At 32.5% G+C, this 27537-nt stretch overlaps 1 protein-coding gene across 2 annotated transcripts in view; it reads left to right on the top strand.

The window, feature by feature from the left end:
* Window positions 1-27537, top strand: part of LOC143232233 (uncharacterized) — a 126252-nt gene that overhangs the window by 12778 nt on the left and 85937 nt on the right. The gene's annotated exons all lie outside the window — the stretch shown is intronic.

Below are 27537 nucleotides of genomic sequence, written 5' to 3'. Positions count from 1 at the left end.
TGTCATTATGAGCATTATAATTATATGTAGTAAAACAGCTTAATCAAATGCTTCCGGCTAATTTTCTGTGTATTGTTCACGGGGCCGTAAGTGCACATAACTATATGTTTCTCCGAAAATCGCAGTTACTGAAAAATATTCACTCACATAGTCATAAACAAGACTGAATCTTTTTTACTAACTCTAACAAAACCAAGCTGATGTCTGCGTTTCGAATTACACGTTTCAAAGAAAATTTACTTTACTGAAAGATTAATGTTAAAAGAGTATCTGTGGAACTGGTTGCTTAATAATATGCAAGTTTAATTTTGACTTTGTTTTAAATAAAATACTATATGTATGGTAAGTGAAGCTTATATAACACTTAAAACACCAAACATCATTACATCTCAAGCGGAGGCTCCATACTTTAATCATATATATATATATATATAGGAGAGAGAGAAAAGCCTAAGCTACCATAATGAATGCCAGTTATTTCTATATATGTATATATATATACTGCTGGCCAAAATCTTAAGGCCAATGAACATAAAGAAAAAATATGCATTTTGCGTTGTTAGACTCAACCACTTATTTGAGTAGAGCTTCGAAAGATGAAAATAAGAAAAGGGAAAATAAAAATAAAAAACTTTTTAGCATTTAATAGGAAAATGTGAACACTATAAATTAACCTAAATACTAGCTGGTCAAAAGTTTAAGACCATACCAAAAAGAAGTCCTAAACAGGGTAAGAAATGCCCAACAAGAAGTCTCTGTAGAGAGTTGCACGGCCGTCATTGAGAATAACTTCAAACATTCGCATTAGCATGGTCGATATAAGCGTTTGCAGAAGGCTGGCTGGAATGTTATTCCAAGTGGTGAAGACGGCTTCCGAAGATCATGCACTGTTTGGAATTGACGTTCATTTCTATAGACTTTCCTTGCCATCCACCCCAAACATTTTCAATGGAGTTCAATTCCGGTAAACACGCTGGATAGTCCAAAAGAATCACGTTATTCGCCATGAAAAAGTCCTGTGTCCTGCGGGCATTGTGGATTGCAGCGTTGTCTTGCTGAAAGATCCAGTCATTTCCACACAAGCGAGGGCCTTTAATCAATAAGAATGCTCTCTCCAACATGCCAATGTAACCAGCTGCTGTTTGACGCCCCTGTTTAACCTGAAGCTCCATCGTTCCATGGAAGGAGAAAGCACCCCAGATCATGATGGAACCTCCTCCTCTGTGTCGTGTAGAAAATGTCTCCGGTTGGATATCCTTATCGTGCCAGTATCGTTGGAAGCCATCTGGACCATTCAGGTTAAATTTTTTCTCATCAGAGTACAAAATCTTCTTCACTTTTTTACATCTGATGTTTGGTGCTTCTCATCAAAGTTTAACCGAGCTGTTTCGTGGTGTTGAAGGAGGCGTGGTCTTTAAATACGTTTACGGTTTTTAAAGCCTTGTTCTCGTAGATGCCGTCTTATTGTTCTTGAGCTGCATTCTGCGTCCGTAAGGGCCTTAATCTGTTTCGACGATCAGCTGGTGTCTTGACGGACAACCCGTTGAATCCTCCTGCTCAATGCCGGCGAAATTTTCTTGGGCCAACCACTTGAAATTCTCCTTCTGTATCTCTCAGGGTATTTTAAGAAATTCTACTACCCCCAATCTCACCAGCGATGGCACATTGGGAGAGACCTTGCTTTTGCAGCTCGACAATTCTGCCACATTCAAACTCTGTCAACTTTTAAGCCTTTGTCATATTTTTACCCAACGTAACATAGGAGATGTCAGTAGGAGATGCTGACAACGCTTATGCTTGAACACAAATGAATAAGTTTCGCTACGTGTTTACCGATTAACGCTTCGTTTCAGTATGGTCTTAAACTTTTAACCAGCTAGTATTTAGGCTAATTTCATAGCGTTCACATTTTCCTTATTAAAAGCTAAAAATGTTTTTTTTTTTTATTTTCCCTTTTCTTATTTTCATCTTTCAAAGCTCAACTCAAATAAGTGGTTGAATCTAACAGTGCAAAATGCATATTTTTTCTTTATGTTCATGCCCCCTGCTAGTACAGCGGTATGTCTTCGGATTTACAACGCTAAAATCAGGGGTTCGATTTTCCTCGGTGGGCTCAGCAGATAGCCCGATGTGGCTTTGCTATAAGAAAATACACAATACAAATACAATAATTTATGTTCATTGGCCTTAAGCTATTGGCCAGCAGTGTATATATATATATATATATATACGTTAAGAACGATATCTAAAGATAAATTTTAATACGTCAGACATCTATTGAAGTAGAGCCAGAAACATGGAGTACCATAAAATATTACTTATGCATTATTAAGCTGTTTTAGAAAGCAATAAGAAAATACTATTAAAATATTAAGAAAGGGCTTAGAAAATAACATAATAAATTCCAGGTATATATGTTATCATCGTTAGTTATAATTTAGCGAACATAAAGTATTTAGAAAGGAATCGAGAACTTAACCTACGAATAACACTAATGTCCAAAGTAGTATATAACATAAAAGTTAAAGTACGTGTGTATACAAATGGTGTGTCCAAGACGTTTCCATAAATAAAAGTTATCACACACAGATGAGCAAGTACACTAGCATTTCCTTCCCATCTACAACACTAACTACGTATACATTTCGTGTTCCGGAGGAAATTTATCACCGAAATACTTTTTTAACATACACAGACTATTCTATAATTTAAGATATAAGCGTTACACTTACAGACATGAAATACATAAAACTCAACGAGATCAAGTGACTTAACTGATCAATCTCACAGCACTGTGTACAAAACAGCTGTGCCATTCACCCAGTATACAAGCAAAAGTTTGATCTGAACATTCACTTTTCTTGGAACAAAATAAATTGTTCTAGGTTATGTGACTTGCGGGTATACCATTTACTTTAAACACAAAATCGAAACATTAGAAATAGAATTGCATTCGATCTGCTATTTTGTTTGTAAAAACATCTGAAATCGAAACCTCCACTCAGTGAATATTTACACAGACGTTACTCAAGATTTAGTATAATTTAGTTTAGAAGGAGTAAAGAGTTTTCAAGAGTAAATAAAACCAAAATTAAGAGTAACAAATATTTTTATTTCTTGATTTGGAAGTTCATATGTCATGCTATATTGTAGCCCACAGAATACATAATTTTTCTCGTGAGTCATGGCATCCGCACTTCTAAGACATCACAACAGTACAGATTGTAGCGTTAAGCGTCTTTATGTGACGACAGTCTACTGTCTGACTGACAGAAAACACACTGTTGTATAATAGTGAGAGTCGTTAATATAGGCGACTCCTTCAGACGGCCTTCTGCTCCCTTACTTGAAATAACGTTTACAATGCTATAATAACTATAAACTTAACCTTTATGATACAGATATATTTAAAACTATCGTTCGTTTTCCCAAAGTGCTATCAACTTATGTTCTTCTGAAATAGTAAAATAATTATATTCTGACTTTTATTATATTTTCTTACTGTCTCAGTAAAGTGATAAAAACAATCAGCGGGTAATTCTTTATTAAAACTAGCTGTATTTGCCTCAGACGTAGCCTTAAATGTTAACTGACTAAAGTAACTTATTTATTATTATACTAATATGAAAAAAAAACAAAAACAATCAAATGATTTAGCATGACATGATTATAGTGTGGTAGCATGACAAAACCAAAAGGCTTTCGATAAGCTGGTATTTCTAAATAATGGCACATCCTTTTTTTACCAATATATATAGAAAACATAAACGAGTATTTTTTTTTAAGTTTTATATGTAAGTTTAATTGATAAAATTTATATTATCTAAATAAATAACTAACAACTAATTTAAACAAACTATTGTCAAAATAGATCACAAAATAGTCTGCATTTATGTTTACAGAGCTCTGAATATATCCATTAAACCAGATTAAAGAAGTTAACTGTTAGGAATTAAACATGAAACTGTTGACGGAAGATTCAATACATATACTGTTGGTATGGACATTAATAAATTTTAGCAACTGTTCAATGTTTATTCAAGGTGTGGCAAGCGTACGACAAGACACAACGTAAAGAAAGATTTTCAACTGGCTTTATCATTAGCGTAGGTTTCTCCTGTTTAGGGACATTTAAACTGTATAAAGTGTAAACTAATGTTTATCTAGCTGTTGTACTGAGAATGAACTAATATAGATTATGCGAGGGGAAATTTTTACAGCCTGTGAAGGGGACGTCAAAAGAGTATGGCTTCATCAGGACAGTGTGTCAAAAGCCTAAGTCCACATCAGAGCTCCTACGGAAATGAAACCGGTACTCATGACATCTTCTTCTTAACGTATTTTTTAAGTAACTTGACCACGCATCCATAGGCTTATGTGAATTTGATTTCACTAATAACGACCTGGAAAACTTCCATCCATACACAGTAGAAAATGTATCATGATAGGTCGTCCAAATCTGGTCTCCTCGTTTAAAAAAAAAGCACTTTTTATATTAAAAATGTTTATGCCAGACACTAGCGTGTGCTTATGGGCATCACGTGGAACATAATCAACGATGGATTATCCAGTATATGAATTGGAGAATTCAAAGCTGACGATCTGTTGTCGCAGAAACGTGTTTTGCACTTTAGCGCAATGGTTGTGCTATAAAAGTGACTGGAAAATTCCATCATTTGAGCAGACAAAAGTAGCCCAATAATTGGCGGTGGATGCTTCAGACAAGCTGCCTTCTCTTTAAGTCTATCGGTTCAAAATTAGGAAAGACTATGTGCATATGACTTTGGGGTAACTATGTGTGAAAATCCTGTAGTAAACAAGAAACGGTAGGAAATAGTTTTTAGGACAACACTAAACTTTACAATGTTTTTTCTATGAATTCCGGTTAACACTCTGTGCGTCATTTAATATTGTACTATATTTTTTAAATATATCAGTGCGAATAACCTATGTCTTTTACCGTGTCTTAATAATTGAATGACTGCTTTATTTATAATCACTGAGTTCTCCTGCTATGATTATGTTAAGGAGCGTACGTCATGATGTTTTACAAAACTACATTGAAAATTTAATTAAACTACTTTAATTTCAATGTATATAAATAAGCTTAGCATCAAAACATAGAAAATATATGATATTTATAATTCTCTATACATTTTGATTTCTTACTTTAAAAGGTTATATATATATATAAATCCTCAATCTTTCCTTGTATAAACTCCCGGCATGGCCAGGTGGTTAAGGCACTCGACTCGTAATACGAGGGTCGCGTGTTCCAATCCAAACATGCTCGCTCTTTCAGCCGGGGACGTTAAATGTGATGGTCAATCACACTACTCGTTGATAAAAGAGTAGCCCATGAGTTGGTGGTGAGTGGTGTTGAATAGTTGCCTTCCCTCTAGTCTAACACTGCTAAATTAGGAACGGCTAGCGCTAATAGCTCTCGAGTTGCTTTGGTCGAAATTCAAAACAAACAAACAATCCTTGTACGAGAATCTGGTATTCGTTTTTTAACGTATTTACCATTCCTCTAAAGTCGAACTTTAACATAGGTTACTTTCTGTAACATAAATATCACTAAAGGTAAATTATAATTTTTACAACCTTCAATCTTCTTTTTTTCTCATGGAAGCATAAGTTAAAAAGTTAGTCTCATATTCCACTGCCTTTCTATTAATAAAAATGGTATAACGTAAATGGGCAGAGAAATTTATTGATAATATTTGAAACAGTTATATTAGTTGTTTTCAATGCAGATTACTGTGTATTTAGTTTTCAGTTTAAAAGTTTTCTTCATAGTATTTAGATGTAAAGCTTATAGGACTACTTCAAGGCTCTTATGCCACAGTTAGAAAGCTAGTTAAACTATAATATTTGTAGGTGTGTTTTCATATTGAAAGGCCACATCGGACTGTCTACAGAGACTACCGAAGGAATTTAACGCCTGATTTTAGTGTTGTAAAGCTGTAGACTTACTGTTTTATTAGCAGGAGAAAATAAAACATTTTTTACTTTGTGCTTGTTGTTATCCTGTGTTCATATGTGCATTGTTCATGCAAATGAAAATTATTTAACATCCTTGTACCATCAGTTTGTTTGTTTGTTTTTGAATTTCGCGCAAAGCTACCCGAGACTATCTGCGCTAGCCGTCCCTAATGCAGCAGTGTAAGACTAGAAAGAAGGCAGCTAGTCATCACCACCCACCGACAACTCTTGGGCTACTTTTTTACCAACGAATAGTGGGATTGACTGTCACATTATAATGCCCTACGGCTGAAAGGGCGAGAATGTTGGGTGCGACGGGGATCCAAACCCGCGACCCTCAGATTACAAGTCGAACGCCTTAACCCACCTGGCCATGCTGGGCCTGTTCCATCAGTATAAAAAAGAAAAGGTTTCTAAATTCCAACAATAACCGACAATAAAAAAACAAGATGTCAGAGGTAAATAATATTTTTCATGTATACTTTACTTTTTTGGTTATAAAAGTAATTGATATTTACAAAGTAGAAACTTATTAGGTTACGTTAGGTAAGATAACGAAAAAATAAAAGCAATTCTAAACGATGATGCTTGTACATTTCTCGTGCGTTACATCATTCAATCGGTAATTTGTATTAAGCGATCTCAGAATGATTTACAACTACGATGACTCGATGGTAGGATTATCAATTAACAGGTTCAAAAGCATGCTCTGGTGCATATCGCTATATAAAACATGTAAGAGATATGGAAATCGCAATCGTTGAATGATAAAACTGTGTTTCCAGTTTTCTTTGTGAAAAGCATCTATGACTGTCGTAATATTAGATCTAGTTTATGTCACCTGAAGCAGTCTCAAATAACGTGACAATTTGCTCATGTCACACGTTGAGATCTAACACAGAGCTCGTAATAACGAACATTTTCTGTGCTAACAGTTAGCTGACATATCGATATTTTGACCCCTTTGTTCATTCCATTTAGGTGACAAAATTTCTATAAAAAGGATTTTCTCTTCCAAAATCTGAGATTTATATCGAGTAAGGGAAAATAATATAATACTAAATCATATCATTTTATGAGTCAGTCATAACTAAATAACGAAATGTTACGTAGTTTACAGCTTACTTTTTAAACTAACTATAGGGTAATTTAATTACATATTTTTTACCATAGTGGAAATGTACAACTAAGTCAAAGATATATATATCATATTTCTCATGAAATGTGAAAAAGGTTTTTAACAGAAAAATAATAAACAGTTCTGCAGCTGAAAAGCAACCGAAGATGGCAACAGCAATAGTATATAAATGGCCAAATCAGAAGATTAGTCGTCTGAATGGAAGAAGATAAATCATCATGAAGAAGTTATGCAAAAAACAGTTTTAAGTTATGTTTGATTTGATTTGTTTTGAATTTCTCGCAAAACTACACGAGGGCTATCTGCGCTAGCCGTCCCTAATTTAGCAATGTAAAACTAGAGGAAAAGGCAACTAGTTATCACCACCCACCGCCAACTCTTGGGCTACTATTTCACCAACGAATAGTGGGATTGACCGTTATATTATAACGATCCCACGGCTGAAAGGGCGAGCATATTTGGTGTGACTGGGTTTCGAACACGCGACCCTCGGATTACGAGTCGAGTGCCTTAACGATCTGTCCATTCCGGGCCTCGAAGTTAAGACTTTGTACAAAGGAGAACGAACAACAAATAGGAAGTTTTCGAAATAGCTTCACCACGTTGTTACAATATATGTCGCCACGTCCCGTTATGCTCTATCTGATGACAATACCTCTTGACTGTATCATGCTTTACATAGCAAAGTACTCTGTTGTAATTTTGATATGTACAAAACACGTCATTCCTCACTATATGTTTCAATAAGCAGTTTGGTATACGCGAATTATATCTCCCAGTACAGTTTCAAAATTCCTATCACACAAAAATTAATAACAGCAGCATACAGCCTCTTCTAATGGAACACTGTGATTACAGCTGATAAATCTTGAATAGATTTGCTATGGAAGAAAGTTGGGTAGACATGACTTTTTTTCACTTTTCCAGACGGATATTCTTCTTTATTATGTTGCGTACTGTTACTTGGATGTTTATACTGAATGATCTTTACGTTCATGGCTTCTCATACAACTCGTTGCAGAACTTTTTTGGACGGTTCAAATGCCTCAACTTTTACATGTAACACTTTGCTTTCCAATTATATTAATTAGAAGAGATATCCCCGTCGTGGAAATATTAATTGATGATCTGAATTTGTCTTTATTATCTCAATGTATAAACTTTTTACATAGGAAAAAATGTTCTTATGTAACCTTTTCCCAATTATATGAAATGTAGTGTGTGTGTTTCTATTTTTTGTTGTAGCAAAGCCACATTAAACTATTTACTGTGTCCACCGAGGAAGATTGAACCCCTGATTTTAGCGTTATAAATCCGTAGACTTACTGCTGTCCCACTAGGGGACACGAAATTAATCCGGTTAAATGTGAGGAGATCTAAAAAGTTATGTTTGTTTGTTTTTGAATTTCGTGCAAAGATACATGAGGGCTACCTGCGCTAGCCGTCCCTAATTTAGCAGTTTGAGACTGGAGAGAAGGCAACTGATCATCACCACCCACCGCCAACTTTTGGGCTATTCTTTTACCAACGAATAGTTGGACTGATCATCACGTTATAACGCCCCCACGGCTGAAAGGACGAACATGTTTTGTGCGACTGGGATTCGAACCCTCGACCCTCAGATTACGAGTCGAGTACTTTAACCACCTAGCAATGCTGGGTCAAAGAGTTACGTGTTATGTATTAAAAGCACAATAATACATAAGAGATGTTAAGGCCTTCACAAAACACTCAGAACAGTTATTTGTTTGCCAGTACTGAAACATTAACTCCAGATGCGTGTTTATCGTTAATTCTGTATTGTTTTTACACTGTTTGAAAATTAAAGTGAAAAAATTGTTAATGAAATGCAAAAAAAAGGAAACTTAATTATTTCGAGACCTTGTATGTTTATTATATTCTGATAAACGTACACATAGGCCTAACTGGGGATAATGGTTAGTGTGTTCGATTGCAGATTGAAAGGTTTAATGTTTGGGTCGTCGAGCACGCTTTGCGTTTTCATCTTAGGCATGTACGTATTTAGTGAAACTATAAGTTGCTTATACTATATTGTGTCAACTTTTTGTATACGTCTTTACATTGCGTTATAACAACTTAATGGCGTATGAATATGCACTGAACAACAGTAGTTATGAATCTCTGAATAAAGTCTTATCCTGGAAGTTACTTAACCTTCAAATACTGACTCGTATTTATGATGCTCACTACTGACGATATTCACATATTTTATTTTACATCACTTGGTATAAATACCCAAACAACTTTAGCGTAATCATTCATTTTGTTTACAAATTACGAAAATGACACCAACGTAATCAATACCATTTTTTATGTGACTCACATATTATTAATTTCATTATCTTAAACCCGCAAGTAATTTTGTGCATTAATAGTTGAGAACAGTGTTTTCAAAAAAGCCAATGAGATCATGCATATCTCTATGCTTCAGTAGAAACAAAATATTCTTATTATTATGAATATTGCCACAAGTGCAGTTAATTTTACTCTGTTGTTTACTTCATTAATTAATTAAAGGTGGTGTGACCTACCAACTGCTATGGTGAAAGTTTATGAATCTTATATTCTTCACTGCTGTGTATTGAAAGATAAACGACATTATAAAACACGTTAAGGAAAATTATTAAATTCTGGTATCCATCATTTTTGTTCTTTTGAGCTAGTGAAGGCTTAGCGTCAGAAATCGTTTACCATTGTGCGCATGACCGAAAAACTGTTGAATTTAGTTTATATTTAGATCAAATCTATATTTAGAAAATTCTTAGGTTAGGGCTAAAAGTAAAATAGACATATGTATAAAATATATACTGCTACGGTAAGCCAAGTTCCCTGAACAGAACTATCTATTTAAATGACATCCTGCGAAACATTACTTCATTAATATCTCGCATGGATAAAATTAAATCTTAATTAATTAGAAATTGCATACTGCTACATAAAAATAACCAATATTGATACGTACTACAATTCTACAGTATTGTATGTCCCAAAATAACTTTACAGGAAAAGTGTACAAATTGTCATCAAATGCAAATATAATCGGTAACTTATATTCATATAAATATGATAAAAAGAACTACTCATGTACATGTAAGCACAATATTTGGTAAGTAACATATATAACTCAGTTTTAAAATGTGATATGATGTTTCACATGAATGAAACTTTGTAAACCTGATTTTTGTTTTACTAACACACAGCTAAATGGGCGCCGGTAAGTCAACGGTAAGCCTTCGAATTAACAACATTAAGGTAAGGGTTTCGATTCCCAGCGGTGAACACAACAGAGAATCAAATGCGGCTTTGCTCTAAAATAAAAAAATACTGTAACACCAAGGTTTCCTAACTGTCGATAGTTTATCTTTAGTACTAATGTGAGAACCTTAAAAACAATTATTTCTATAATTTTCATTTAGGAAAAGAACACTGCGAAAATCGTATTTGTATTTTTTACATCTCTACCGTAGTAAGAAATATTCCTATTACAAAGAAAAACGCTGTTTTACATAAGCATGTTACTAGTATAACAGATTTACTATTATATAATTATTTTAATGTCCATGTTTGTTTTAGTTAAATATATATTTAGAAATGCATGTAACTTACATTTTTTTAAATGTGTATTACAAAAGTCTCGTTTGGTCTTTAACTCTGTAAAAGATTCACAAGCATAAGAATCGATAATGTACTATGTACGCAAATATTAGTGATTGCCAGTATTATTCTAAACTAAACTTTCGATAACCTTGCCTTGATGTTTCTAAAACGATCCTTAAAGACACAGTTTAATAATATTTTGTTGGTTTGCTACAGTTCGTACACTATAAACCTCAAAAGCTATAACTTATTAATCAGGAAACTGTAAATATTTGAGCTGGAACATTTATACCTTTTAAACATTAAAAACTGTTTAACTGCAATAAATTAGCTTGGGACATTAGGATTTCTACCAGGACATTAGATATCTTCGTCTGTTTTGTGTGTGTGGTTTTCTTATAGCAAAGCCACATCGGACAATCTGCTGAGTCTACCGAGGTGAATCGATCCCTTAATTTTAGCGTTGTAAATCCGTAGACGTACCACTGTACCAACTGGGTAAATCTTCGTGGGAAAAATGTCAGTTTTTAAACGCCGTGAGGCTAGCCATTAAGCGAAGTGTAACAATATAAACTCAAAACTAATTCACTCATCGTGGACCATGGATAAAATATTCACTTTCAGAGCAGATAAAATACTTAGTATTGCTTCTAAGTTACTAAAACCTTTGTATATAAATCATTATTTGTTTTTACCGTTAGTATAAACTGTATTTTTGTTTGTATATTAAAATATATATTTGTGTTAAGAAGGAAAATTATGTGCATCAATTTTGTTGGCAAATGTCATAAATTTGACACATGTCGACATTCAATTACCTACTAAATTTAAATTAAAACTTCGGGTTATTTCAAATAGTAATATGTAACATAATAAATCGGATCTTGTCCGTGTTAAATTATAATATCTAACACTTCTCACACACCTCATCAACTGATTCGACATTATAACGACCACAGTTCTTCAAATAAAAAATAATATCAGATTTATATTACCTTTTCTTATTTTGAACTGTTAAGTTTTATTAATAAGGGTCTCACCGCTTTCAGTTTATGGTTTAAATGTTAAATTTGATCAAATAGATAACATCTTGTTAAGCTGCTTTAATAAAATATAGTATTCTTAATAGAAGACTCAATACACGAAAATTTTGTTTCTTGTAGATCATACTATTAGGCTTATCTTTCTTTAACAAATACAAAACATTGGGTAACTTGAGATATTACGTGTTTTTTTTTTTTTACTTTTGTTTTGAGTTTCTTATATAATTTGCAACATTATTTCCAGATTTACTATCTATAAACCCCCCACATAACGTTTTTAATAAATTGTGGTTTCTATCTGTCTATGTACGTCAGGTTAAATAAAACCTTGATATAATGTTTATGAGCATGATTTTCCTGGATACATATCAGACTGAGGTTAAAAACAGTTTACTAGCTATTTGTAACCTAAGTAATGGATATGGTTATGTCAACCTAAACACTCAATGATTACAGCATTAGACCCAATCTTAAAACTTTCGCAACTTGTCTTTCATATCGATATTTTCTACTACAAGTATAGAAAGTCAAAACCTCGCGATGCCTCATGATCGTTGCTATGGTAACATTAGAGGTGGATAGTAGAGTTTGTGGATGCGCATGACGGGAAAAATTGCTGAGTGGACTGACATACTGAGCATAGTATAATATAGGGAACTAAGTTCTTATTTTAACCTTTTTGACGTAATAATGGTCATGCTTTTAAAAGTTCACTTCGCAAAGTTCCATTAAATGTGTTATTGGTTGCTATTGTAATCTAACCGTCATTATTATCCAATACTAAATAGCTTATTAGAGAGCATTCACTTCTCATTCTTGAAACATTTATTCGTGGATATTTAATAATACATGGCTTATTTCAGAAAATTCACTTCTCATTTTTCAACCGTTTTTTCATATTTTGTTATTTTTAAATTTGTGAAAATTCGTATAAGCTTTCAATATGACGTTAAAATTACGTTATATCCTGTAAATAAAAACTTAGACTCTTTTTCTTTGTGAGAGTATCAGTTTTTTTTTCAATTTCTGTAAATTATACATTTATTATACTAACGTGTTAAAAGTTGGTGCATGTATAAAGTTAGAATTAAGTGACTCTGTCTAAATAAAAATATCATTTGAAACAAATGTACAAAATATATATTTACCTACAAATTTACAGTCCAGGATAAAACCGATTTAATAGTAGAAACTTGAAGATATCGGAAATTAGTATATACCTTTAGTACACATGATGCTGAAAAACTTACGACTGGAATCAGGCTTAATAAACACTGCTAAATTATACACTATTGACAGAAAAAAATGTATATATATATATATATATTTTCTACATTATGTTTGACCTTCTATTTGTTGTATTCTTATACTATATAACTCAGGTGATGATATGTTTAATAATATTCACGGCCAATGTAATTATTAGTCTTATATTTGGTATTAATTCATATTTTACATTTTCAGCATTGTTCATCAATATATGAGTGCCACTATTTGTAAATACTATTGTATTTTCAACATTATTATTAATGATTATCTTTGTTTTATTTTACTTTATTAGCTGGCCGATACTTTATAAATCTTAAACGTTTAAAAAAGTTCGAAAAACTGAACTGAAATTAATATTGATTTTTGTTATTTGTATTTAGTTTCTCATCAAGAAAATGATATATTTCTGGAACAACATGCAAAAACTGAAACATAATAATCAAAGGGAAATGCACGACTACTTTAAAAAGAAATAATCAATGAATCTTCGGATTGGCTGATATAGCGTATGTATCTTTTAAGACAGCAACTTTATAATCTTTGGTGTGCGTTTGTATTGGACATTTTTGAAATATGTAAATTTAATTTCACTTGATTTGTTGATGCTCCATCCCGCTGTCTCAATTCTCAACCAACCACATTCATAGTATCGTCAGCATTAACCCCACCGCTACTGTCTATACAACCATTTACATCCCTTCGTTTCCTGGGCTTCTACGTTACCGTGGTTACGTAGATATTGATTGGCATGAAACATTTTTTACTAAACAGAGAGGAAGGGTCGTTTCTATGCAAAACCTGGTAATAAGTAAGAATATCCTCAGTAAGGTATAATATTATGAAAATGATATCTAATATAGAAAATCGAAACACTATAAATTCTTAGCTGGTTTTGCTGAATATTTCCTTCTTTGAGCTATGTTGTCATTGTTTAGCTAATACTTGCTGTCTTGTTTGTTGTCCATATAATAGATTCTGATAACTATTTAGTTTGGATACGGACAGCAAACACACAGTTTAAAATAACTATTTTTATTTTAATTTCAATCTGTTTATTGTGCTTATTGCTAAATTCAATCCAGAACGAAGGTTTTGAAGCGTTTTCTATTTCTATCTTGTTTAAGAGCTCTCTTCACTTCCAAACTTCCACGTGCTACAAATCATACAATATAAGACGTTCTGTCTTGTAACGTTGTACGATACAGATTAAACAATGCTGCTAAAATTATTGTATTATAGCCTGATGTAGCTTTGCTATATGAAAACACTCTAAAAACATTGTTAACGATGTTTTTAGAAAAGGATACTATAAAATTTACTCACTCTAGTAGTTTTCAAGTCATGATTTTCAACGCCAAACAATTTTAAACTCGTTTTTAAATGTGAGGAAAATGTTATGGAACATATAACACTGACGTACTATTTTAGCAATTCTCAATTAGTACGTCAGTGTTATATGTCCCATAACATCTTCCTCACATTTAAAAACGAGTTTAAAATTGTTTGGCGTTGAAAATCATGACTTGAAAACTACTAGAGTGAGTAAATTTTATAGTATACCTTTCTAAAAACATTGTTAACGATGTTTTTAGAGTGTTTTCATATAGCAAAGCTACATCAGGCTATCTGCTGAGTTTACCGAAGGGAATCAAACCACTAATTTTAGCATTGTAAAAGTCATGATGTATAAGGCTTCGAATCTAGAATGTGTAAAAAGCTTCTGAGTTATCTTATAAACGTCTTAAATAAGCTTACAAGTCCGTCATGGCCAGATGATTAAGGCGTTCGACTCGTAATCCGAGGGTCGCGGGTTCGAATTCTCATCGCACCAAACCTGCTCGCTCTTTCAGCCGTGGAGGTGTTATAATGTGACGGTCAATCTCACTATTCGTTGATAAAAGAGTAGCCCAAGAGTTGGCAGTGGGTTGTGATAACCAACTGCTTTCCAATCTAGTCGTACACTTCTAAATTAGGAACGGCTAGCGCAGATAGCCCTCACATAGCTTTGCCCGAAATTCAAAAACAAACAAACAAGTAGCTTACACATGGCTAATTATTTTAGAATTTCTTTAATATTTTATACATTATCATTTCCATTTTAGTGTTCTTTTATTCGAACTTTGTTCTAAATTATAAGTCCTGTCGCTGAGTTTCACTTCACTTTGTGTAACTGTAGAAAGAAACCGATGTATAAATATATAAAATGGTCAATACAGACGAATTTTCTTTTAAGATATTAATAAGTTTGTTGTGCAGAAATATTTTATAGAAAAAGCACGAAATGAGAATTGCTTTTGTTAAATCTCGAGAGTATTACCGAACTATTGTTTTTATAAAATCCAGTGCACTTCACTTTATCAAAACAAACTAATCGGCTCACCAAAGAACTTTTAGGTATAGATTGAAAACACTGATACAGTCTATCGATCTGTGTTACTCATATCTAGAAGTACCATATCAGCAGGTGAAGATACTTCCGGTAGAGCCAACCTTTTGAGAGTTATGTTGAATAATTCAGGAAACTTGATATTTACGTTACATCAAGAACTAAAAGTGGGCATTTTATTAGCTGATTAAAAACGGGAAATGATAAGAAGTCCATCGTGTTTATATTTTTAAAAAATGTTTATTTTTGCTGAAGACTGTAAAATTGAAGTTGGCCTATTCTGCTTTATAACAATTTTAAACTCTTCCGAATGGTTTTGTAAACAACTTTAACACAGTGTACAGGATTATTAGTGTGTGATATCAAATTGAATTTTAAGCTTAACTTAAGCACATGTTCACGTATAATGGTAAGGAATATAAAGAGATGAACATGATTAGATGCAGACCTGTTATAACAATTACTATACCAAACTGGTGCTGTGAACTAACTACCTTGGTTGTATTTCAGCTATGAGCATAATTCATGTCATAAAAGAAATAAACCCCTGAATTAAGGATGAAAGAAACAGGATAAACGGTTTGGTTTGTTTTGAGTTTCGCCCAAAGCTACACAAGGGCGTTAGCCGTCCCTAATTTAGCAGTGTAAGATTAGAGGAAAGGCAGCTAATCTTCAACACCCACCGCCAACTCTTGGGCTACTCTTTTACCAACGAATAGTGGGATAGACCACACACATTATAACGCCCCCACGGCTGAAAGAGCAAGCATGTTTGGTGTGACGGGGATTCAAACGCGAGACCCTTCAGATTTCTAGTCGAATGCCTTAATCACTACCAGATTCAAGATAAACGGAATATGCAGATTTAAAATTATACCGCAATTTATAAATTGCAAAATGAAATATCAGACTTCAAACATGGAACTGCATTAGTGAAGTCAGTTGTCCCTGGTTATATATATATATATGAATAATTCAATTAAAAAAGAAATCTGAGCAAAATGTTGTTGAATTAAAAATTTTCATCTGTCAGAAACATACAGAAATTTGTTTATTTAAAAAAATAATATTATAATAGATGACAAAGATACAAATTCCTAACAAGACAGTAAATACCTCCAAAATATTATACTACATCCACAACCACAAAATTTTGCTTTAAAATGTATAAATATAGTATACATTTTCGAAAGTTGGCTAAGAACACAAATATAAAATAAAGTGCAAAACTTTAATTAAATTTAAAGTGAATGTCCTAAGTTATCAGCGAAGTTTTTAGTTGTCTTCCGATCAACTAATCTTTAGTTTATTTTAGAATTTAAAATTCTGATTTCTGTGAAATATGGTATGACGTTTGTTAGTAAACAACAAAAAATCAGTTCATTTTAGAAGCAGTTTTATATAGAGTTCCATTCCCCATGTTTCATATTGCATAAGTGTGTTAGCATTCAACAAAACAGCTTTGAAACAGTTTTTATAAAGTTCCACTCCTCATGTTCAATACTGTATAAGTGTGTTACTAATCAGCAAAATAGCTTACTTTAGAAGCAGATTTATACAGAGCTGCACACCTTATGCTCAAAGATACTTATTTTTGGGACTAGCGAAACATAACATTTGTCACTTTACTTGAATAATGAATACAAGTATCTTTTTTCTCTGCATTAGTTTAATAGCTGATACACTAATGTTTGACCTCAATCACACATTCAAGTTCGAACCGTTTTTATTCAGTAGTAATTTACGAGAACGGTTGGTGATCTGCATAATAAAGCTATGCTTTGAAACTAAATTAAAATTACATTAATTTTTGAAACATGTTAAAGTATAATAGAGCAAATAACTATTATTTATCTGTTTTGTATGTCTGTTATTTTCTTTTTTTCAATGTTAATGAATTGTTCAGTTAAACTTTAGAAAAATTTATGAAAATTGAAGTGCTTATTTTATCTATGAAAACAATCTCTAAAAGAATAATATAGTCATATAATTGTCCTCTATCAGATAAAAGGGCTTAAGAGACTAAAAAGCCATGGTATTATATTTGAATTTCACTAAGGTTATCTACGTTAGCTTTTCCTAATTTAGCAAGAAAAGGCAGCTAGTCATCACTAACTACCGCCAATACTTGGGCTACTCTTTTATCAATAAATAGTGGAATTGGCTGTCACAATAGAAAGCTCCCACGGCTGAAAGGGCTAGCATGTTTGGTGGTAAAGGATTCGAACCCTCGACTCTCAAATTGCCATGTCAGCCAATAGTGATACGTATATTTTGAGTTAGCTTGGTACTATAACACTATTCAATATTACTGTGATGCAGTTGGTGATTATTTACTAGTTTACGATTGTAGTAATGTTCTAGTTCTAAGAGTAAATTTTGCTTTAGTTTTGGAAAATGATGATGTTATTAATGATATCATGAGACATTTCCAATAAGAATCAAAATTGCTCACTCAATAAACAATTTTCATATTATTACACGCAGGAACTTTATATTCTTATTAAAGAGCTCACTTTAACTCATGCTTATGTTGCTCTAATGAGCACATAAACAAGTCTGATACAATTTTTTAAAATGTTTTCATAAACAAGTTTGTAATGGCTTAAAAGTTTAAAGTTCTCGATTTTTTAAAATTTTCTGAAACTATACCTTCTAAAGTGTTGTATAATATGTCTTAAAACTCAATAATATTTTTTCTCACGTGTTCTTCCGTTGAAAGATTTCTAAAAGGGTATATGAATTTTACAGAATGACCTGCAAACTCGATGTTCGAATTTTATCCAAGTTCAATACAAGCTCCAGAAAAGCGTGTGTGTGTTTTCTTATAGCAAAATCACAGCGGGATATCCGCTGAGTCTACCGAGGGCAATCGAACCCCTGATTTAGAATTGTAAATTCGTAGACTTACCGCTGTACGAGCAGGAACGACAGTATAGCGATCAGTATCAGATTTTATTCATTACAATGTATATTTAATCTTAATGTTTATCGATTTCAAGTGAAATAATTACAAAACAAATTAATAAATTGATAAGCAATAAACCGGATAGATGAAGTGAAGAAAAAGTGAAATTATTTAGTTTTTCACATTATATAACCGCACAATAACAGGTATAATAAATAAACTTAGTATTCAGAAAATTGATTGATATTGAAGTATAAATTTAGGATTTTTTCTCGAAGTGACTATAATGCACGTTCTTAAGCATTATAATTTTTCCTGGACGAGTCTCCGATTTATTATACTAGTATTACGATTTCAAACAGCCGGAAATTTTAGTTTTACTTTAGCTGTTATTTGAATTTCGATATGTATCAAATATATGATACTTGACAATAAGATTGGTACACACAATTTTCTTTCTTAACATAAATATATTTTAATATACAAATAATAATACAATTCATATTAACGGTTATTACAAATACTTATTAAAAATAATGGTCCATATACAAGGGTTTACAAAGTATACAGACTATCTATCGACAATCCAGATCCACGACGAACAAATTAATTATTAGTTAATGTTGTTACACCTCGTTTAAATTAGCTAGCTTGGTTGGCCTCACATCATTTATAAGCTGACTTTTTACCGACGAAGATATTTAATGTCATCGTAGAAATATCAACGTTTGAAGTTAATTTACTGAAGTGAATGGTTTGTAATGTTCAAAATCTATAAACGTCCTTTGTCAAATTCTGTAGTTTTACGATTCACAAGTTTTTATCACATTTCTAGTTTCCAAAGATTACAGTATACCGACTGTAACTTATCAATAATAATGATCCGTCTCTCGGCTAGCTGATTTTATACGAATCACGAATCAACTTTCAACAATGTTCGAAAATTCACTAGCGTTTTCGTAAAACATATATTCTTGGTTCTTACTCTCAAGAATCTTCTAGACATTTCGATAACAGGCGGGACCTGTGCAATAGACATTCAACAATATAAGTGACAAGCATCAAACTGAAACACACGTAGATATTAAAATAAACGTATAACGGTAAAACCGTTTGATACTTTTCACTATGATATAGGTCCAACTTATCTCTCTTTAGTTATCTTGTATTCAGGGTTACAGATGAGGAATGGGATTCTCCGAAACTAGTATAACGTAATAACACTCTTTGATATGCGTGTAAATTGAACTTGACCTTCCTTGAACTTAGACTTCGAAATTAAATATTTTTCCTAATTCCAAGTTTATTTATTAGTACATAATGCTATTTATTGTATCCATCTTACATTTACAAGTGGTATTAGTTTATACTAATATCGAAAGTGCTAAGAAATATCACTTATGAAATGTCATTCGAATAGCTCAGACATGTGTGAAGTTAAGATATTCATAGGATTGAGTATGTTTTATTAAATTTAGACAGTCACGTAGGTGAAAAAAATATATCAAAACTGTATTTTGACAATGTTTTGGCTTTCGTAGATAACACTGCACGACAATTGTTTTGAAAAGTTTTGCTTCCTGAAAAGTTGCTGATTGTGAAAAGTACCTGGTGGGTATGCACAAATATAGTTTTGGTTTTGCTTCACCACGTAGGAATTCTGAGAAATAGACAGTTAACTGTTTACAGGCAATAACGTATTTAATTGCATTTATGTTTTTAATACGCTATTAAGTTCAGCATAATTAAAAGTGTTTTGCTTCTGATTTTCGTTTGTATTCAATGTCCGGTGCATCACGTTGCAGTGTCCAATAGTAGTCAGCAAGCATTGACGGATTCCAGTTGCACTGATATCGTTTTTTCATTGTAGAAAAACTGAATATTTCGATGAAAAGGTACATGGTGGGCAAATTTGGATGTGATTTTCGTGATCAGCAGCAAAAAATCTATAAGGAACACCCAACAGTGTTCAAGAAGCAAAAACACTGTTGTACAGTGTAAGAGTAATGTCACCGAAAATCGACTGCTTTTTGACACAGAATATTCATATCATAAATATGTTTTAAATCGAGTATTTAGATTTTCCAAAAGACAGATTTTTTATTTAACAGCATCCAAAAGCAAAGGAACGCAGATCTAATTATTTGTAACTAGACCATCCAGAAAAAAAAACTGTAATAAGTCTTACTCCTACCACGGTCAAAAAGGTACCTGGACATGTAACAGGAGCTCGGTATGCCCAGGTGGTTAAGGCGCTCGACTCGTAATCTGAGGGTTGCGGGTTCAAGTCCCCATCGTATCAAACATGCTCACCTTTTCAGCCGTGACGGTCAATTCTACCATTCGTTGGTAAAAGAGTAGCCCAAGAGTTGGCTGTGGGTAGTAATGACTAACGCCTTCCCTCTAGTCTTACACTGCTAAATTAGGGACAGCTAGCGCAGATAGCCCTCCTGTAACTTTGCGTGAAATTAAAAAAACAACAACACAAACATGTAACAGGTGAGAATCCACGAACAGAAAAGTCGATGAAAAGAGCCATCCAAGTGTGTACAAAAGCTGCTTCCAGGAATGAAAGACTGTATATATACATACACACATATGTTATTTCAAAAAATTGTATCAATTGAACTAGCAGATGAAAATTGAAGTCCATGTTTGAAGAAGTATATAAATACTTTGATAACTGTAACAAAAATAAAAAAAAAATTATAACACGAGCTCTTTCAAAGGGTGTACATTTATTAATCAGTTCATCAGGAGCAAACCAATGAAGAAAACCTCACTTTTTGAAAACGCTGTGGTATATGGTTTTGTATTTTTTACTTAAACTGATTTTTTTTAACCTGCGTGTTTTCCAATCGTATCATGATTGATAACTGTAGCAAATGTGCCATTTGTCTGATAGATAACAGTGGACAAAAATTCCAAAAAAAGCACAAGGTAGTTAATTATTCACCAGATAAATTCTCCTATCACGTTAATGTTAATTACTACTTTATATGGAAATTTAGGTCAACATTATATGAGTTCATCCAAATATGTCTTCATTATAACTCCCATCTCAGTCGTTACATATTTCAGGTTGTTGGAGAATAAAACGCATATTCATGTTATTCAACAAGGAAACATACCGGTCAAGTTGCCGAACGCAGCCAGCATCTGGGGATTTCGGTATGATCAAACTGTTTCAAGTAGACGTTGGGAAACTTTTGTGCCCCTTCACTTGATGGAGTATGCCCAGCCACAGGAAAAAATTAAGTGCTTTGGCCTTGACACACTTACAAAGTAGATATTTGCAAAGAAAACCAAGCATCAGGACTTTTGTCAATAAGAATGGTGGCGACATTAGCTGTAACGACGTGGTGAGGATCCAAAACATTGTTAATATATCATACCGAATCCTCTGTATTTGAAAACCACAATGTAAATCATATATATATATTACTAACACGTTTAAAAGGAAGATAGTGTCGTGTGTTTATAAACTCCGAATGTGTCTCATAATTTAAGTGTCGTTGTTTTTTTTTGGAAAATAGGATGATGTATTTTAAAAAATACTCCGTATCATGCGTATTCAAATATAACTTCGGGTAGTGGCATAGTTGTACAACAGTACAGTATCATAATTTTAGTGATGACTGTAACCTTATTATAAAGAAAATGTCTTAAGGTTGTAAAACAGACACCCCCTCAGTTATTTATTCATGGAACCTTGTCAGCTTTCAGTGTTTCATCTTTTTGGGGAAAAAAAAGAGAATTCTTAATTTAGCAGAGATAGGCTATAAGGAAAGTAATTGGCCAACACCGCTTACAGCCGACATCAGCTCTTGGACTACTATATTACCAAGGAATAATTGGAATTACCATTAAATTATAATGCCCTCACAGCTGTAAGAGCAAGAAAGTTCGGTGTCTGAGATTCGAACCATTAGGCAATGTCAAACCTCCCTCTGAAAAAATCAAAATATCTTGAAAACTAATACTTTATTTTTCCTGAAGCTCTTAAGATTCAAATGTTCATATTCTGTCACGTTATCAGACAAACAAAAAGGGAATAGATTTAAGGAACAGGTACAGATAGCTGTTAATATTACAAAATGATCCTATACAAGAATTACAAAATGATCCTATACAAGAATTACAAAAAATGACACAGTTTTATATTCTACGTGCTTGTTTTAAAAAAAAAACATGAACATTAAAAACAACTCGTGTTGACACTTTCTATTTATTGAAATTTTAATCGTTTCTAAAATAGGCTCTGTTTTGCTACAGAACACAAAATCAATTCGTTATTCCACAGAAACATTAAACCTATCTTGTACCAATCCCCCATTTTCAGATGATAATTGGATTTTATTTTCAGTGAGAAAACTTCATTTATTTCAAGGAGTATAATTTAATAATTTATTATCAATTTTTTACCAGAAACGAAACCTGATCGCTTGGATCCTTATTCCTAACTTGTTTTTTTAAATACTTTTTCATATTATAACAAATAATATTTTTAAAAAAATGTTTCTTCATATACAAAAATTAGAGGTTAGTTCCAAAATAAAATGAAGATAATGATTAATAGTTTTCTTATTTCCGTTTCACAAATTATTATACATTAATAGGAGTGCCTACCGAAAAGAATTTGTTATAAATGCCCTATCAATTCAATAAACAATTAAAAAAACATTATATTTCCAAAGCTTTAGGTATTACAATATTTTTTTTTTATTTCTAACTTCGAAAAGCAAATTAATTTTTCATTGCATCATTGTAGGTTAGATATAATATACAGAAATATCAAAGGGCTAATTTTTAATTTAAACAAAACACACTTTAATAATAGCTTACGCTATAAATACACTCTTAGTTTTAGTTAAATTTGTTTGACGAATTAGTTAGAATATATATATATAACATACTATTGGTCGTGGTGCAAGCCATATTCCATGTAAGTGCGAACATTTCAGTCAAGTCAAAGAAGTCTAGTAAATTGAGGCACACCCCACTAACCTACCAGCACCTCACGCAGTTTTTAAGGAGATTATCTTCCGATATCATCGTTTCAAAAGTCTTTTTCAATTAGGGTTAGTGCAGATGTGAAACTACCTGAGGGCATAGAAATATGTATGGAATTGTTAACTTCTTTAAACGTCTAAAAGAATGCAAGAAATATGATAAAGAGAGCATTCCCTAACTACAATCTCTAAAGAATACTACAAAAGCGTCTAATGTCCTCTTAATGTTTCATGTTTAAGTTTCTTAACTTTTTATAAGTATTGTAAGGTAAAAAAAATGTTTCACAACGAATAATCTTTATTTCACCCGAAGAAAATAAAGTATCTGAAATTCATATTCATAAGATTATAGCAATTATTTTTCTTTTTCTTTGTGGCGTTATAGTTTGCTTTGCCATTAACTTTCCTATCTCCACAGAGATACAAATATCAGTGGCGATAGCCATGGATTGAATCCAGCAATTAATATTTGTTATCAAACGCCTATTGACATAAACATCAATGATGGTTTTTTATTCAACACTTTGTTTGTAAGCTCTTTGATACTAGTTGGAAACTGTCCTAGCAGTTATATAGGAGACTCATTATATATACTTATATAAAAAAATAGTTTCAAAAACAGGTAAAGCATTCAGATCTTAAACAACTACATTCAGTTTCCCGCTGGCACCACGGTAAGTCTTCGGATTTACAACGCTAAAATGAGGGATTCGATTCCACTCGGTGGACACAGCAGACAGTCCGATGTAGCTTTGCTATAAGAAAATACCCACATACACACACACACTACATGGAACAACGGTCAGTTAAGAGTTATTTACAATCTTGCAACACACTAAAACCTCGGAGTTTGATTCCTCGCGGGGGAGAGAATATAGACAAGCTATTTTGCAGCTTTTCAGTACAAAAACTAAAAAAAATTGCGACTCATAAAGCTGAAAAAAATACTAGCCTCCATCATCAGAAATAATTTAGTTATATGAAAATATATTTTTGTCACATCGTAACACAACTATCATACGGTAATTGTGATTGAATTAGTTACAAGCACCAGTTGATAAACTGCTGCTTGACGAAGTTAATCTTCAAGATTTTAAAATCAATAATTATTATACAAGTTACTAATACAATATTTTTTATCTCTTTTGTTCCATTCGAAGAACGAATACCTGTCTTTAAAAAGCACGTTGTTAAACAACTTTCCTAATGTAACTCGTACTTTCATTTTTATTTAAGATGACTGATTGCGAGGAGTTTGGTTGGCTCTAAACGAGCGCTAGAATAATGAAATAATGGTTTCTTTACCATACTTATATAGTACAAATCTATGAATCATGTCAATTTTTGTTATATTTAATAAGCCTGTCATCTTACGTGTCTTGATTCTGAATTGACGTCTAACTTTATCCACAAATATGAAACTTGATATTTTTCTTGGAAAATATCATAATTTAGAATAAAATAAACCAGAGTTATTACCTTAAACTAAAATATTTGAGTATATTAAGCTTCTGTTTGATTGTTTTCCGTACTTTGCTGAGAAGTAAAACTAAAATCTCTGTTAATTTCTACTCCTTCTGTAGTTATTTTCAGGAGATGTTTATTTATAGTCTGCATTTACAATGAATAATTCGTTGTGAGAAATTCCTTTCAAAGTTTTTGTTTTGTTTTCAATATCAATAAAATCATTTTTGTCTTGTAGTGTGTTTATAAACAAAACAATACACCAGCCTATAAAGTAAAAGTCCATGAATCATGTCAATTTTATTGCCATTAATGGTCATATTATATTACAGTAAGTAGTCAATGACCTACTTCATACTCCAGGCAAATATCGCAGGAAGATGTCTGTAACGTAAATTGGCTGTGTTGTGAAACGGCGTAGTTTTCAGAAGGTTGATTACAATAATTTTCCTTCCCTTGCGTAAATGGTATTAATTTTACTTGTCATACTTAAGGCTAAACATTCGTTGTTTCCTGTCTTTCCAACGATGCAATTTTTAGTTTCTTTTGTAAGACATTATCTACTTTTACGTTATAGAGATGTGTGAATCATCTTATTTCCACCTAATTGCATCATCTCAGAGCACTAATATTAATTTGATTTCTTTCACCATACATTTAATATTTCTTTTCTTTTTTAATTTACTGATTTTCTTTTTTCTCTTTTATTGAAATTTCTGTGTAAACGAAAACTTTAAGAAATATTTAATGATAGCTAGCTGAAATACATGATGTACAATTTTAAATTTTATTGATATAATTGTTCGAATATAACACAAACTATTAAGTGCATCCGTTTGAATGTCTACTGCTTTGTGTAATATTTATTTAATGTATTCAGGACTCCACAACATAGACATTTTTGAACATTTTAAATATTTTTCACCCTGGTTTATGTGTGCTCTGCTCACTAGGCCGATTTCTAGCACTGTAAGACCCCTGTGTCACTGCGAGGCTTTTCACACGAAGTGATAAATTTAAATTAGCAGCTTTAAAATTGCTTGTATAAAATAACACTTTCCGAAATTTCGTTAAAGGACACTTTTAATATACAACTTAAATTTAACTAAAATGTTTCTCTTCGCTGTGGTCAACAAACTAACTTAAGCCGAGGCCTTTATAATAAATAATGCAGGGAATGGCATGCTTACAAAAATTAACTACTTGACTCATAGAATAAAAAAAATATCTGTTGACAAGTCTTAGTTTAAATAATTACACTTCTCTATGTTGTGTTTTTTTTTTATAAGTTTCATTATGATGTATGTAACGTTGATTGAATTCATTTTTAACCCATTTATTCGCTATGTTAAAAGTCTTTGAAACTGCTCATCTGTAAATATCTAGAAGTTACAGATTTACACATATTCTAACTGTTTATTTATTTATCAAGCAGGTTCTGGTGATAATTAAGTTACACTTTCAAATTTGTAAGAGCACCTATGTGGCTTAGTAGTCAAATTATTTTGTTAAGTTTCCCAACACATTACACTAATGTGTACTTTAAATGTCTATCTATTTACAGTGTACTGCAAATGCTTATGTATTGCAACTGCAATAAAAAAGATGAAACATCTTGCAAAAGAACCGTGTTCAAAGATTTTCGTTATTTTTGCTAAAATACTAATAGTCTGGTATGGCCTGATGATTAGGGCGCTCGATTCGTTATCTGACGGTCTTCTTTCTGGCACGAAATTTTCTGATGTCTTTTCTAGGGTTCACGATGAGCGAGTTAATTTCGAGTTGATATAGGTACAATTCACTTAACAGGGACCTAGCTAGCTCCGTATTTTTTCTTTCTTTGCTGGTCACACGTCGAGACTGTCCACCAATGAAATTATGTAATGTTTTCGTAAAAATATTAATTGCGCATGTGAATATGCTGAACATAAATGATTTTTAATGTTCGAAATCTGCAAACGTGTCTGGTTAAATATCTGAAGTTCGTGGTTAATAACCGTTAATAACAATTACAGATTCCGAGGTTTACGGTATATCAACTATAGCAAACCCATAATATGTACTGTATTTCGCAGCATTGCGTTGATGACGCTTATAGGCGAAAGGGAAGTGCCTAGAAATTTTAGCCTACACAGGAATACTATCGATACACTGGGGTTTACGTACGCACATACATCGTTAATTCTTATATTCGAGAATCTTTTACAGCTTTAGTGAATAGGCGAGAATAACGCAATACAGGTTTAACAATACAAGATTTATGCATTTCTAAACATAAATTTAACTTAAACAAACATCGATATTAAAATTGATATATAATAGAAATTCTTTACGACACTAATAACGAACTAGAAAATTTGTTTGTTTGTTTTCTTATAGCAAAACCACATCGCTTTATACTGCTGAGTACACAGAGGGGAATCGAACCTCTAAATTTAGCGTTGAAATCTATAGATTTACCGCTGTATTAGTCTGGGACAAATAGCACATCATGAAAGACAGAATATTACAAAATATTATATATCCTAAATAAGAGAGATTTATTTGGGAAAACTTTTATGAAAAGTGAATTTGTGTGTGTGTTTTCGTTTAGCAAAGCCACATTGGGTTATCTGCTGAGTCCACCGAGGGGAATAGGTGAATTTATGTTGAATAAAAACATATGAAATTGTTTCATTAAATTATTCAGTAGACTTAACATAAGAAACTTTTTT

The sequence above is a fragment of the Tachypleus tridentatus genome, chromosome 11 (genome assembly GCF_004210375.1).
Source record: "Tachypleus tridentatus isolate NWPU-2018 chromosome 11, ASM421037v1, whole genome shotgun sequence".
NCBI lineage: Eukaryota > Metazoa > Arthropoda > Merostomata > Xiphosura > Limulidae > Tachypleus > Tachypleus tridentatus.
The sequence above is the reverse complement of the archived record's forward strand: the minus strand, read 5'-3'. Positions and strand labels throughout refer to the sequence as shown.